Source organism: Nanorana parkeri, unplaced genomic scaffold (assembly GCF_000935625.1).
Source record: "Nanorana parkeri isolate BGI_ZX_2015 unplaced genomic scaffold, ASM93562v1 scaffold375, whole genome shotgun sequence".
Taxonomy (NCBI): domain Eukaryota; kingdom Metazoa; phylum Chordata; class Amphibia; order Anura; family Dicroglossidae; genus Nanorana; species Nanorana parkeri.
The window spans coordinates 1,186,120-1,202,023 of NW_017306643.1; the positions used below are offsets into that span (position 1 = coordinate 1,186,120).

At 43.0% G+C, this 15,904-nt stretch overlaps 1 protein-coding gene across 2 annotated transcripts in view; it reads right to left on the minus strand.

Moving 5' to 3' along the window:
• NFATC3 (nuclear factor of activated T-cells 3) overlaps positions 1-15,904 on the minus strand; it is a 424,983-nt gene that overhangs the window by 311,137 nt on the left and 97,942 nt on the right. The window lies entirely within an intron of this gene.

Consider the following 15,904-nt stretch of genomic DNA (forward strand, 5'->3'; position numbering starts at 1 on the left):
GGCGGGGGGGCGGGAGAGGAATCGGCTCCTCTGGGCTTGTGGGGGACGTGCATACATTCCCACTATGTGTAGCCGTGTCGAGTGTCTCTCCCATGCCCAAATGAGTAGGAGAAGGCCAGACCTCTACCTCTCTCCCCGGTCCCCAGATATGCCTACCGTCCCCTGCGTCTCCTTCTGCCATCTGGCGATCCGGGCTGGGCTGAATGGATCCCTCCATAGCTGATGTAGGTGAGCCCGTGGAGCTGGAGGACGAGGAAGGGGATACTTCCCCCCTCTGATTCGATCCACTCGGGGTGTCGGCTAAATGGTCACCTCGTGCGTTCTGTGTACGAGGGCCCGGCGGCGCCATTTTGTTTAGATGCCGGTCAGCGGCTTCGTGGGGATCGAAGTAGTTTTTAATGGTCGCCGGCTGACCTTGCTTTTTCCCCGTTTGTCTCATCGACTTGGGGGGTCTGCGGTGTCCATGCCTGGTCATTTTGTTCTCTGTGAAAGGCAGTTGTGTATCTCTATGCTGTAGCTCTGGACGGAGCACTCAGGAAGCACGTCTAGCTCAGTCCGCCATCAAGCCACGCCCCCTACTTAATTTCTTTATTTTTTTTAATGAATCTTTCATTTTTGTATTAGTTTTTTCCTTTTTTTTTTCACACACAACTTTATTGCTATTACATGGGGGGCTAAGAAGCCCCCTATGGGATAGCCAATTTACATGACAGGTCCTCTTTATGGAGACATCAGGGGTCTCCAAGACCCCTAATGTCACCTAAGGACCTCCAGAGAAGCTGATGAAGCAGAGATCGGCTTCATCAGCTTCTCTAGCTGGAGAGTGACACTGAATGCAGGAAGTGATGTAATATACATCACTTCCTGTATTCGGGGACTAAGAGGAGATCAAAGGGAGTTCGTGTACTGAACTCCCTTTGATCTCCTGTCACAGAGCCGTGCCGGTCCCGGCCGCATCGGGCACAGCGGATATCGGGACCGGCAAAGGCAGTGACAGCTGCTGATACAAGCGATGGAGCGTCTCTCGAGACGCTCGATCGCTTGACTGTAAAGCTCCCGGCCGGCCGTGTAATTACAACGGCTGGCCGGGAAGCCGCTCGTCGGGCTCCACCGTCCTCTCATCACAGACGAGTGGGTTTTTCAAGCCCTGGCTATCGGCATAGATTAATTAGTGTGCACGTGGATAGAAAACTGGCTACAAGAACGTGCACAAAGACTATCATCTTTTCAGACTGGGCTGAGGTCATGAGTGGCATGCCCCAGAGTTCTGTGCTGGGTCCCATGCTTTTTAACCTATTTATTAATGATATCGGGGAGGGAGTGAGTAGTCATGTCTCAGGGTTTGCTGATGATACGAAAATTGGGAGGGTAGTAGACACAGACTTAGAAATTATAACATTACAGGAAGACCTGGATAAAATTGGGGAGTGGGCAACTGTATGGCAGATGAAGTTCAATGTTGATAAATGTAAGGTAATGCACCTTGGAGTTAAAAATAGGCAAATGGACTATACACTTATGGGTATGCAACTAGGGAAGTCGGAAACGGAAAAGGATTTGGGGGTCATTATAGACCGCAGATTGAAGAACAGCTCGCAGTGCCAGGCTGCTGTAAACAAAGCAAGTCCTGTCTTGCATTAAAGAGGAATGTCTTGCAGGGACAAGTCTATAATTGTGCCACTTTACAGATCACTGGTTCGCCCACATCTGGGAGTATGCGGTCCAGTTTTGGTCGCCGATACTCAGAAAAGATGTCCTTGAGCTGGAAAAAGTCCAGAGGAGGGCAACCAAACTCATTAAGGGGTTCGAGGACCTGAACTATGAAATAAGGTTGTTAAAATTAAATATGTTCACGTTGGAGGTTAGGAGATTAAGGGGGGACATGATTTTCCTGTATAAACTATTTAAGGGTGACAGCAACATTATTAACAAACTATTTACGGTTAGCTCCGTAACACAGACCAGAGGGCACAACCAAAAATTGGTGGAAAAAAATGTCAACACAGAGGGCGCAAGGGGTTCTTCACAGTTAGAGCGGTTAGGGTCTGGAACTCGCTGCCGCAGGAAGTGATTTCAGCTAAGAGTGTGGAATCATTCAAGAAACTCCTGGACGAGTTCCTTGGAGACCATAACATACAGGGGTACAGGTACGCCTAAGAGCAAAATCACACATGGACTAATACACACGCACACACCTGCTCAAACATAAATGCACACACGCAATAGGTTGGATTTGTGTCTTTATTCAACCTCAAATACTGTGTAACTATGAGTTATGCACATGGTACCTCCATTTTTGTAGTCAAAATGTGATCCCAGTGGCCATTATGTATTTCTACATTGCACATTTGTTAATCTGGAATGTGTCCTGGCTAGCACATATATTCCCCCGCCTTCTACTAGTGATGTGATCAAGCAATTGATCGCATTTTCTTAGAGATAAATTACCTATACCAATGTTGATTATGGCGGATTTTTATAACTGTATGGAGCCTCAGATAGACAGATTTCCTACACCCTTATCTTTTAAGGCCTCTGGGAAATCCAATCCTAGTGCTGTTTGTGCCGAGATAGGGTTGCTAGATATATGGTGTACGCTACACCCTGCGGATAGACAATATACTGGTTACTCTAGGACTTATAATACTCTGTCCTGTATTGAGTTCTGATAGTTTTCTCCCATATGTGTCCGCGGTGGATATACTTCCTTGCTCTCTTTCAGATCACTCCATGGTGTGCTGTGAGCTCTCCTTTGCCTGTCACTTCGGTAGACTCCAATGGAGACTTAATCCTTTTTGGATATCTGGGTTTCCTTTGCATGAGGTGAGCATTAGACAATTTCTCAGTATTTATGTGTCTACTGCCCCACAGGGGATAGTTTGGGATGCACTTAAGGCCTATTTGAAAAGCCTTTGTATTAAGCAAATTAGTATTATAAAAACAAAGAGTAGGGAACAGGTGGTTTAACACGCAAAGGGATTTGGCTATGTGTGAAGCAGCATTTATTGCTGCTCCCACCACATCCACCTGTGAGGCATGGAAAGCTGCACAGGCTGCATTGGAGGCTGTGGTACTTCAAAAGGCACGTAACAAGCTTTTTTTCTTGACAAAAGTATTGGGACGAGGGGGGTAAAATATTGGCACAAATAGCCCGGTCACACCTGCCCTTCGGGACACTGGGGTTTTACAAGTGCACTCTGATGTGATTCGAGACATTAGTTTTATCGCAAATTTATATACATCCACAGTTGACTACTCTGTTCAGGAACTTGGGGCTTTTTTGTTCAAATTACCCTTGCCTTCCCAATCAGTGGTGGATAGGAAGGCTTTGGATTCTCCATTGACACTGGAAGACCTGGAACTTGCAGTTACTAACTTTCCCAATGACAAGACTCTGGGGTCGGATGGATTACCAACGGAAATCTATAAGCAGTATAAGCAGACACTTCTACCAGCTTTACTTAATACTTTTAATGATGCTCTTGTGAGCGGTAGTTTACCTGCCTCAATGAGGCTACAGTGGTATTGGGGAAGGACAGTGGGGAAGGACAGTGGGGAAGGACCTTCTGCTGCCGGATTCCTATAGTCCTATTTCCCTGTTAAACACCGATTTTAAAGTGCTGGCCAAAGTTTTGGTCATGAGATGGTAAAGGAAATAAGCCTTGTCCACCCGGATCAATCGGACTTTATGCCCACTAGTGAGAATTGTGGCAGCAGAGCACCACTCTCGCTAGATATTGCCAAGGTTTGCGACAGCGGGGGGGGGTGCGTGGTTTGACGGCGGATGTAACAGGAGCAAGCACCTCGCTCTCTCGCTGAACCTCCGACCGTATGCTTTACTGAAGGCTGATTTACAACCCCTGTCACAGCTGCTCGGTTCCGTTCCCTGGCTCTCACCTCCTTTAATAAATCAGCCTGTTTGCGAGTACTGTAGTCTGTCGGCTCCTTCACGCTGACGGGGGATTTCAGCTCTGCCTGTGAACACTGGAGCCTGTCAGCATCTCTCTTGGCTGATAAGAAAGTTTTACCATGCTGTCTCGGATTACAAAAGTTACACTGCTGGCTGGATTCTTTTCTTAAAGGCACAGTAAACCATCAGACCAAACATTTCCTACAACTACCATCTGTGACCAGGAAGAGTACGTCGAACCGAATGCATAATCAATAGCAAGTACCATCTCTTGTTTTCTGCTATTATTTGGATAAACACTGCTTGATGTCTGCATGATGAGACGCAAAATAAAAAAACAGTAGAAATGGCGAGCGCACAACAGATGTAAATGATGATGATAAGAAACAGAACAGATTGGGTGAGCAAGCTACTTGGTCAGGGAGAGGGACCCTGTAGACAATTATAGAAAAACAAAGGAAAGAAGCGCTACAAACCTAGGATTATTATTGTTTAACCATTTTGAATTTATGGATAGGCATAAATGTAAACTCACTTTTGGAAGGACGAGATGGTTTGGCCCCCACCCACAGGACACAGGGTCCTTCAACCTGTTGCCTATTCCAGCAACTTTTTTCACAACGACCGCTGACCCAATACCACCTCTGCTCCCGTTCAGCCGACGAGTGGCAGCCTGGCCAGCTGAGCTCTCATTGTACCTGACGGAGAGCGTCACGGTCACACGCACAGTCTACCCCGCTCCAACGAGCACTCCAGCCACACTCACTACCCCTCTATCTCTAACATCAAGGGACTCAATAAGAGCCGTGAAGCCCGGTGCTTACAGTCACACAGATCAGCTACAGATGCCGCCGCGTGTTCCATGCTGACAAACAGTCTTCACTTTTCAACGGCACAATACCATCTCGTCCTTCCAAAAGTGAGTTTACATTTATGCCTATCCATAAATTCAAAATGGTTAAACAATAATAATCCTATGGTTCAGCGCTTCTTTCCTCTGCATGATGAGACGCACCTGCATTGACTTTTAGTATAATTTCAATTAATTAACATTGGAGTTTCCTTGACACTTGCTTATCCAACTTGTTATCTTAAACATGTTCTAGTCATGCTTATATGATGGAATACAAGTTCATAGACTTTTCAGTTATAATTGGCTTGAATTAATTCTTAAGATAACTGTACTGTTCCCCTCCTGTCCATAATCGTTATTCATTCAGAACCCATGTGCTTCTAATTTGAATTTATCAATTAACCTGCCAGCATCACAGAAAGTTTGTGAGAGTGCGGGATCATGACGAGGACAAAGAAGGATGGATCAGCAGGTGCAGGTGCTCCGGCTCGGTGTATGCAGGATGGCACTGCCTCACCTTCACAGTGTACAGCACAGGACCGGCAGAAAGAGACAGTCAGCAGGCTGGAAAGATTCGCCAGAACGCCGGGTAAGGAGACCTGTACCTATACCAGAAAGAGTGGAGGAGGACCTGGAGAGGGGGAGGGGGGCTGTGAAAGGAATCCAATCTAATGGAGAGGGTACCCAGGAGGTAGAGGGTTCCTCCATTGTGGTCGAGGCACTGATTGGTATGTTTCCAACCCCCTCCCAGCAGCTGGTACCAGGGGGAGAACCTGAGCCGACCCTGAGTACAGTGCTTAAAGCGGTACAGGGCTGTAGCGCATCATTGGATACTCTTACAGGACAAGTGCAGTGTATACATGGGGAGCTAAATATAATACGGCAGGAACTACAGAAAACGAGAGAAAGGACTTTGGAGCTGGAAAACAGTCAGCAATTTGGAGGATGAGATTACTCCCATTAGGAAATAAATGCAAGTGCTAAGAGAGGGGCAGTCACACATTTCTATAGATTGGAGGATATGGAAAATAGACTCCGAAGAAATAATATACGTTTAGTGGGCCTTCCGGAAAGAACTGAAGGGAAAGATCCCACAATATTTCTAGAGAAATGGTTAATAGAGACCTTCGGTTTGGATACTTTTTCTAAATTCTTTGCTATAGATAGAGCGCATCGGGTTTCAACGAGACCATTAGCACCTGGAAGCCCTCCCAGATCAATTATAATGAGACTGCTGCACTATAAAGACCGGGACAATATTCTCCTTAAAGCACGAATAAAAGGGGACATTAATTATAATGGGGTTAAAATATCCTTTTACCAAGACTTTTCAGTTGCAGTACAGAAACAGAGAAGCAGATTTTTAATGGTTAAGCAACATCTGCGCAAACAGCAGATGAAACAATATTTTTTGAATCATCAGAAGCAGCTATGAACTGGCTGGATCGGAACGAACAGCATCTGCATAAAAGGACCTAAGCCCTAATGACAAAGTTGGATATTAATCCAAGGGGACACCGTTTTAAATTTGAGGAAAAATACTTGCCTTCCAATTATCCTGTATAGGCTGGGGAGCTAAGGCAACTTTATTAAACCTAATGCTGCCCTGCTCAAACGCCCAAGCCATGGGATGGGCCCCTTAGTTGTTTTCCCGCAAGGACAGTTTTGTATTGTATTTAATGTGTTTTGTTTTTTTTGTTGTTGTTTTGTTTTGTTTTTGGTCCTGTCCTAGTTTGGTAGGTTGTGGAGTAAAAGATGTGGATGATGTCAGAGGATGGATACTGCTGCATAATGAAGCCCAAAGAAGGAATTCCCTTTTGGAATTAGTGAAAAATGGTACAAAGTGGGGGGTTAAATTGTATATGGAACATAGCTTAAGATCTATAAAGATAGATTGGAGAATTTGGGATCTTCAGGTATATGGGAGGTATAGATCAATATATTGCTATTATAGACTAAGGGGAGCTAAGGCAACTTTATTAAACCTAATGCTGCCCTGCTCAAACGCCCAAGCCATGGGATGGGCCCCTTAGTTGTTTTCCCGCAAGGACAGTTTTGTATTGTATTTAATGTGTTTTGTTTTTTTTGTTGTTGTTTTGTTTTGTTTTTGGTCCTGTCCTAGTTTGGTAGGTTGTGGAGTAAAAGATGTGGATGATGTCAGAGGATGGATACTGCTGCATAATGAAGCCCAAAGAAGGAATTCCCTTTTGGAATTAGTGAAAAATGGTACAAAGTGGGGGGTTAAATTGTATATGGAACATAGCTTAAGATCTATAAAGATAGATTGGAGAATTTGGGATCTTCAGGTATATGGGAGGTATAGATCAATATATTGCTATTATAGACTAGAGCTTTGACATGGTAAAATTTGACATGGAATGTGAGAGGGCTTGGGAATCCCGTTAAAAGACAAGCTGTGTTTTCTACGTTAAAACAATATGGTTCCTCGGTGGTCAGTATACTGATCTCTTCAACTCTCTCCTTCTCCTGTAGACAGGTTGAGACAGACTCTCAGGGTAGATATATATTTTTGTTCTGCAATATAGAAGGCATTCAATGTATCGTGGCAAATATCTATGTCCCTCCACCATATAGTCATGAAGTGCTACGTTCTTTTTCTCGATTCATGGCAATGTATCCAGGGATACCATATATAGCTCTAGGAGATTATAACAATATTATGCATTCATCCAAAGATCGTTTACAAATAAACACTCCTATAATGGGGGGAGTTGAAACTTCATTTGCCAGATATGTGCGGGAGCTGGGACTGATGGATGCATGGAGGTTACAGCATCCCTCGAGTAGTCAGTATTCATGCAGTTCGGCTACATACGGGTCCCTATCTCGCATTGATTTGGCTTTATGTTCAGAGAGGTGGCTTAACTATATAGTAGACACCAAATATGGGACCCGGGGATTATCAGACCATTCTCCATTAATAGTCTCAATTAACATTAAGCCAATGCTAGATAGACCATCTTGGAAAGTAAACCCCTATTGGTTGAAACTTTTACCGGCGGAGGCGGATAATATTTCATAAAAAATTGCTGAGTTTTTCTGTATTAATTCAAATATGTCTACAAGTGCAATAGTATGGGATGCTATGAAGGCATTTCTTCGGGGTATAATTATCAAAGGGATTGCTACCCTAAAACGATCATCCTTGGAATGGGTGGAAAAACTGGCACTGGAAGTGAGAGATATGGAGGAGGCGTATGTGTCAAATCTTACGGAGTACAGTCTTAAAATGTGGAGGGAGGCTCAATCTGTATATAGATCGGGGCTACTGTCAAAGGCTGAGTCGAGAAGATTTCTCTCATCTCAAAGATTTTTTGAGGAGGGAGAGAGTGCGGGGCGGTTACTGGCAGTAATAGCTAATTCGCAGAGGGAGAGTAATAACGTTCCCCAGATTCGCCAATGTGATGGTAGGTTGATTACAGAGTCACTGGAGATAGTGGAGACCTTCAGGGTATTCTATAAAAAATTATATGCTACACAGGTGTCATATTCTATTGAATCTCTTAGGGATTTTTTGAATTCTATGGGAATACCAAGTCTTCATTTGGCAGATCAAGAGGCTTTGAATGCCCCGTTAACCCTAGAAGAGATACAAATAGCAGTTGCAGGGACACCTAGTAATAAAGCTCCAGGAGTCGACGGCCTCCCACTGGAAATATACAAGCGCTACGGACAGGTTCTGCTCCCTGAACTGCTTACAGTCTTCAATAGAGCTTTGGAGATGGGTCATTTGCCTCCCTCTATGGAGGAAGCAACAATTGTAGTGATTCCTAAACCGGGTAAGGACAAATTGGAAGTGGAATCGTATCAACCTATTTCCTTGCTGAATTCAGATATTAAGCTTTTGGCGAAAGTATTGGCCAATAGGCTGTCGAGGACTATAGCTAAGATTATACACGTGGATCAATCTGGATTTATTCCTGCGAGATCGACGGCGATAAACATCAGAAGGCTGTTTCTTAATATGCAGGTCCCAGTTGATAACCCAGGTAGTAGGATTATTTTATCACTGGATGCAGCCAAGGCATTCGATACAGTCGAGTGGTCATATCTATGGATGGTATTGGAGAGGTTTGGCATAGGGCAGACATTCATTAAGTGGGTTCAGCTAATGTACCATGCACCTAAGGCACACATACGCCTAAATAATTGCTGTTCAAAATCCTTTGCTTTGTACAGAGGGACGTGACAGGGGTGCCCACTATCGACGATGCTCTTTGCCTTAGCAATGGAACCATTGGCGATAGCAATAAGACAGGCTAGAGATATAGTAGGGTTTCGCAGGGGTGAAAGGGAAGATAAGATATCGCTATACGCAGATGACTTATTTTTGGGAGAAGCAGGGTATTCCCTTCTGGCATTAATTTCCTTAATTACACAGTTTGGGATATTCTCCGGGATTAAAATCAATTGGGATAAGTCGATGTCACCCCTAGACCCTATTACATATCAAATTCCGGTAAATGCCTCCCAAATTCAAGTAGTAGACAAATTTAAATATCTGGGGGTAGTGATATCAGCACAGGCTACGGAGTATATTACTCTTAATCTTGAGCCGTTATTGCATAGATTTAAACAAAAATGTAACAGTTGGAATAAGCTTCCACTCACGGTGATCGGAAGAGCTAATTTAATTAAAATGATATGGTCCCCGCAATTATTATATATATTACATAATTCCCCTATATGGATAACAATGCAATGGCTTACTAAAATAGACACAATATATAGGAACTTAATATGGAAAAAAAAACATTCCCGAATAGCATTAACAACTTTGCAGTTACCGAATGATGGGGGGGGAATTGCCATTCCCCACCCAAGAATGTACTTTTTAGCAGCACAATTACAACAAATGGCGGGATGGGGGGAAAAAGTATGGGAAGATCCGGTCCAGGCAATTATACTTTCGGTTTTCTCTAGATACTCTATTATATCACAGTTAGAAGCAGGTATTATTTCTACACGGTCGGTATATTGTACATTTTCCTTGATGGCCAGGGTATGGAAAGTTATGAAGGAGGTCATGGGATATGAGAGGTGTACCTCCCTTACACCTATTTGGTACAATCTGGAATTGATAGAGTTGGCCAAGAGTTGATACCTGGATGGATAAAGGTTTACAATATGTTAAACAATTGATGGAAGGTGATGACCTGAAGACATTTCGAACTTTGAGGGAAGAGTTTGGTATCCCCAACTCTCATTTCTTTAAATTTTTGCAATTACGACATGCCTTAGAGGCTCAGCGCCGAATATGTTCGTTGAGCCTTATGAATAACCCGCTGGTACATATAGTAGCAAAATCTAATTATAAAAAAGGGTTTATATCTAGAGTATATGATATTTTAATAAAGGCCTGGGCCAAAGATAGGACGCTGTCGTGTAGGCGAGGATGGGAGGAAGATCTGGGCCCACTTTCAGATGAAGAATGGTCAGCCATATTGACAAATATCCCTAGATCATCTCTCTCGCCTACCCAGCCCCTTACTCAGTTATTTATAGTTCATAGAGTTTACTATACACCTCAGAAACTTTTTAGGTGGGGTAGACGAGATACAGGGGAATGCCCTTGATGTAAAGGTACTAACGCCAACCTGATCCATATGCTATGGAGATGTCCCAAATTATTTTAGGTACTGGGAAGATATTATCAGATTGATTAAAGTCCGGTCCCCCAATCCACCCGGTAGACACTCGGTGGTAGGTCCGATGCGATGAGTTCCATGAGGCAATCTCCACAACGGTCACAGCGACTCCAGGCTTTGATGAGTGCTGAGAGTTTCCCGCACTTTACGCAGGTAACGGTCAAGTGCTCGGTTCCTCCGATGCTGCATAACGCCACTTCACCTCTGAGGGACATCCTCACTCCGGTGTCAGTTAGCTGGTTAAGCTGGAACTCATTTCTCCATTCCATCGACTCAGGTACACTGGGTCCGGTGGGCTTGGAAATGGCTGAACTCTCCACGGAACTGTATTGCGCCATCTCTCCTGCTCCACGTGGGCCGTCTTCTCCTGCAGACTGCTCACGTGCGCACAGGTCAGTAGCTCCGCCTTCTTATCACCGCTCTGGCGCCACAGCTTCCCGCCAGAAAGTTTCCTGCACAATTAACCCTCGGGTTGCTGGCAGAAAGTGAATAGGTACTAGAAAACCCTCTCTCTTGTAGAAATATGGCTCTTTCACATCAATATACTCTGCAACAGTCCTTTCTTGGGTTCCCCAAAAAGACAGTTCACAAAAATACTGAAAAACGCAAAATCTTCAGTCGGTTGCTAGGGGCAACGGCAGCATAAACTAGGTCAGGAGAATCCCGGACGAGGCCCCCACGTGTAGCGCTCACCCCCGAAGGAGCCGCTGAATATTGAAATAGGTTCTCCTACCTGTTGGTTCCAGCTGCCAGTCCCCTTTGATCAGCAACAGCACACCGACACTCACGGACAGAACGGCTCGAGTCTTAGGGTCTTTTTAGGGTATTTATTTGCAACATCAATAGGAGAGAGAGGGTTTAGGGTCTGTAGGATGCCATAGGAAATACTTCGGAGGAAGTACCTGCCTCCTGCCCATACACCTGCCACGTGTATGGGTCCAGCAAAGTATCAGTGTGTCCTAGGCATCTAGGTCCCTCAGCACCTGCCATGTGCTGAGGCCCAGGCCAGTTTCCGCATTACACACAGTCCTCCTAGGGCAAGGCCCCTAGGGGGAAGAGAGCTCTCCACAATGTCCCCAGACCTTTTATTACCTGCCCTCAAACATGCCTCTGAGTCATCCTACTCAGGGATTGGCTAGGGTCAGGTGCATAGTCATAACCTGAGGGTGGATCCTCCCTCACTGTATGCCAAGGCTCCCTTTTCCTCAGCAACAGGAGGAGCAATCAATCCAGCAGACTCAGGGACACCTATAGAATGCATAGCTCTGTATAATCAGTATCTGGACTGGTTACAGTCCAGGTATCTCTAAATTGAATAGCGACATTTTAGAGGGCGCTACACATGTGTTTGATATCTCATTGGAGATGGATCCCAGGCTGTGTTTGCTGAATTGTGAGGAGGGGGAGGGCAGGGTCGGGGGATTGGTGACATTAAAATAAGATTGCTGGGCATAGCAAGGACATTGATTGCTTTTAGATGGTTGTCTCCTAGGCCACCCACATTAGAGGAGTGGTGTACTCAGGTTAACCAAATATTATTGAAAGAAAGAATGATCTTTATACATAGAGGATGTTTGGCGAAATTTTGGAAGATACGGTCCCCATGGCTTTCTATTCCTGGTTTGGCTCCACTTAGATCACTAAATTCACTTATAGTATTAGTTAATGCTCACTTAAATAAAGATTTGATTTATAAGCGATGGTAAGGGGGAGAAAAAACAAAAAAAAACACATTATAAATAAACAAATGAAATACACTAAAAATATTAGAGGAAGGGGGTAAGGAGGTGAGAGATAAAGACTAAAGGGAGGATAAGTAATAGAAATATGCATTATAAATATATATATAAATTATACACTATAAATATGTGGTAGGGGGTTCTTTGTTTAGATATAATATGTGAAAATGTTATATATTTTAGAGTAAACACCTGAATAATACACAAAATTAATATGAAACACTAAATATAGAGGTGGAATTGAGGGGGTGTGATATAATGAATAAAGGGAGGATAAGTAACAGAAATATGCAATATATATAAAATATACACTATAAATATGTAGTAGGGAGTTTATGTGTTGATATAATACGGGAGTAAACACTAAAAATAATATACAAAATTAATTAATATGAAACACTAAATATAGAGGTGGAATTGAGGGGGTGTGATACAATGAATAAAGGGAGGATAGGTAACAGAAATATGCAATATATATAAAATATACACTATAAATATGTAGTAGGGAGTTTGTTTGGTTTGTTTTTGTTTTTACATGATACGGGAGTAAACACCTAAATAATATACAAAATTAATTAATATGAAACACTAAATACGGAGGTAGAAAATATCACGATATAAATGGGGAGGGTGAAGGGAGTTAGATAGGCTATGTGGGAAGCTAATTTAAGATTTGGTAAATATAATGTGAAGATTGTTCAGGGTTGACCATGAAATGTAAATGTTAAAGTGTGGACTAAGTTGTGAAGATAGCAGTGTCTGACTGTGAGTTGTATGTATGTGGATGTATAATCATGTTGTTGTAAATTACACTATTAATTATGTGGTTGTAAATTATTATTGTTATTGTTAATTGTAAAAAGAAAATGTAATAAAGAGGAATTTTTAAAAAATGGTTTGCGACAGCATTGAGTGGGTGTATCTGTGGCAGGTCCTTTCCCTTTTTGGGTTTAAATCTGATTTTATTACATGGGATTATTATAATATAATCCATTAGTAGGGATTAGAGTAAATGATAATAATACATCCTCTTTTGCGCTGCAGAGGGGGACTAGACAAGAGTATCCAATATCCCCTCTCCTATTTGCTTTGGCAATTGAGCCCGTTGCTGTTTTGGTGAGATCTACCTCTGCAGTTGTGGTCTTTCAAAGGGGAAAGAACGAAGATTAAATTTCTCTTTCGCAGATGATTCTCTGATATTTTTAGCAGGCATCTCCTCCTCCCTTCCGACAGTGATGTCATTGTTATCGGAGTTTGGTAGGTTCTCAGGTCTGAGTCAATTGGGAAAAGTCTACAATTCTTCACATAGACCCTCTAACAGTTCCGCTGGCTCATATGGCTGCTCAAATCCCGATAGTGGACTGTTTTTTGTACCTGGGTATTCGAATCTCGAGAGAACCCCCAAGAATTTATAGAGCAAAATGTACTGCCTGTGTTGATCAAACCTCATAGGCAAAAAGAGGCATGGTGTAGATTGCCTTTATCAGTGGTGGGAAGGATACATTTGGTGAAGATGGTGTGGATGCCGCAGCTACTGTATGTTCTTCATAATGCTCCTTGTTTGGCTACCATCTAGTATTTTTTGGTAGAATCAATACTATGATTAGATAACTAATATGGTGGGAGGAAAAAACCTCCACGTATCAAGTTAGAAACCTTGCAACATCCTAAGTGGAAGGGGGGATGTTGGTCCCCAACCCATGGCTGTACTTTTGGGGGGTCTCAAATGCAATATTTTGTTGTATGGGAGAAGGAGGGATATAGGTCTCCGATTATTGAAGTGCTACGTAGCTTGTTTGGTGGATTGGATCCTTTTTCCCTGTTAGAAACAGACATATATGTTAGGGCCCATACGAATATGCCTACGATTAAACTCATGGGGAAGGTGTGGGACTCGGTCAAATCCCTTTTAGGGTTACAGGGTTCACGCACTATACCCCTCTCTGGAAAAATGGGAAGATACCGGACGATGACGCTAAGCTTCAAGGTTTTGGAATAAGGAGAACTTTAGGGGTGGGTAGATTATGCCAGCTGTATGAGGGAGGATCTTTTTGTTCATTCGAGTCGTTAAAACTCGAATTCCAGCTGTGGAATTGCTCTTTTTATTTATATCTACAACTAAGACATGCTCTGCAGGTACATCCTGGGATAGGGTTAGTTCAGATACATTCTTTTAAAACCTTGGAGCCAGTCCTTAAGGTCAAGGGTATGAAGGGAAAGGTTTCATTCATCCACTCACTTCTGCTGCCTCGATTTTTGCGCAAGTACCCTTTTCAGTGCAGGCAGGGCTGGGAGCCAGATGTCGGACAACTGACGGAGGAGAAGTGGGAGAAGGCTCTGGCAGTAATTTCCCAGGTTTCCCTATCAGCCTCCCATCCGTTGCCTCAACTCTTTATACTGCATAGGGTCTATCACAGCCCTGTATTCCTCTACAGGATCAGTATTAGGATAGATGAGAGTTGTCAAGTGTGTTGTCAAGTGTGGCCTAACACTAGGCTCCCTGACACATTTGTTATGGAGGTGTGCCAAATTAGTGAGATACTGGGATTGGTGCATTAGACATTATTATTATGGTAATTGTTGTATCTATTTTGGTCAACCCCCTAAGTGGTATTCTTGGGGTTATAGACTTTTTGAAGTCAGATCCCTATAGTATGGCTGCAGTAACTAGGGCACTGTTCGCTGCTAGGCGGACTTTGGTGATGAGGTGGATATCCCCCTCCTCACAGACAGTAGAAGAGTGGTGTAAAGAGATGGATCGGTTAATCTCTTTCGAGAAATCGGCGTTTCAACATTATGGTAACAAAGCTAAATTTCATATAATTTGAGATCAATGGTTGGACAATAGGTCTTTGATAGATTCTGCTGTTGTAGACACATCCTAATGGGATTTTGGGAGAGTATTAAACTAACAACCCCTCTGTCTTTAGGGGTTAAGTTGGTCTACAAAGGTGCCCGCCCTTAAACTGTACTGACTTTTGTTTTAGTAGGTGTTAGGTTTTAACCTCTTGCCGTCCGCCCGTAGTAGACGGACGGACGGCACTGCTGCATTGGCGGGTTGCCGTCGCCAGACGGCATTTTTTTTCTGCTCGCGCGCGCCCCCTAGCGGGCACGCACGGGCAGAAAAGACCCGTCCAATGCGAACACCCGCCGTTTTTTTTGTCCCCCCCTGAACTGCATGACGGAATAAATGTCAAAGTACCGCAGCCCTGAATACTGAAAAATGGCCTGGATGGGAAGGGGGTTTAACACCGCGGATGTCAACTGGTTAAACATGTTACTAAAATGGGAAGTATAGTTGAAGTGGGAAGAAAGTGAGAAAGGAAGAAGGTTAATATTGTAAATCAATGGGGGTTTTTGGTTTTGTGACAACATTAAGATATTTACACCAGTTACACTATATCAGTTATCAATATATTTATTGATTACTAATTGAACACTTATATGAAATATTATAAAATTGTGATTAATTCACTTTATTAGTAATTAATCAATCATGTTTTCTTATGAAAATAAATGCTTATTTAAGGCTAGCGTTATATTATAATATATATATATGTTATATATATTATATATAATAAAATATATTAGAATAGTTTATTATATATAATTATGGTTTTTGTAGTAGTACTAGCTACTGATGAATTGTATATAGTTCTTAAAGGGATTAATTATGCGCTTTATTAGGGTTAGACACTGTTTAATTATATAATGGTATTGTCCTTTTTTCTTG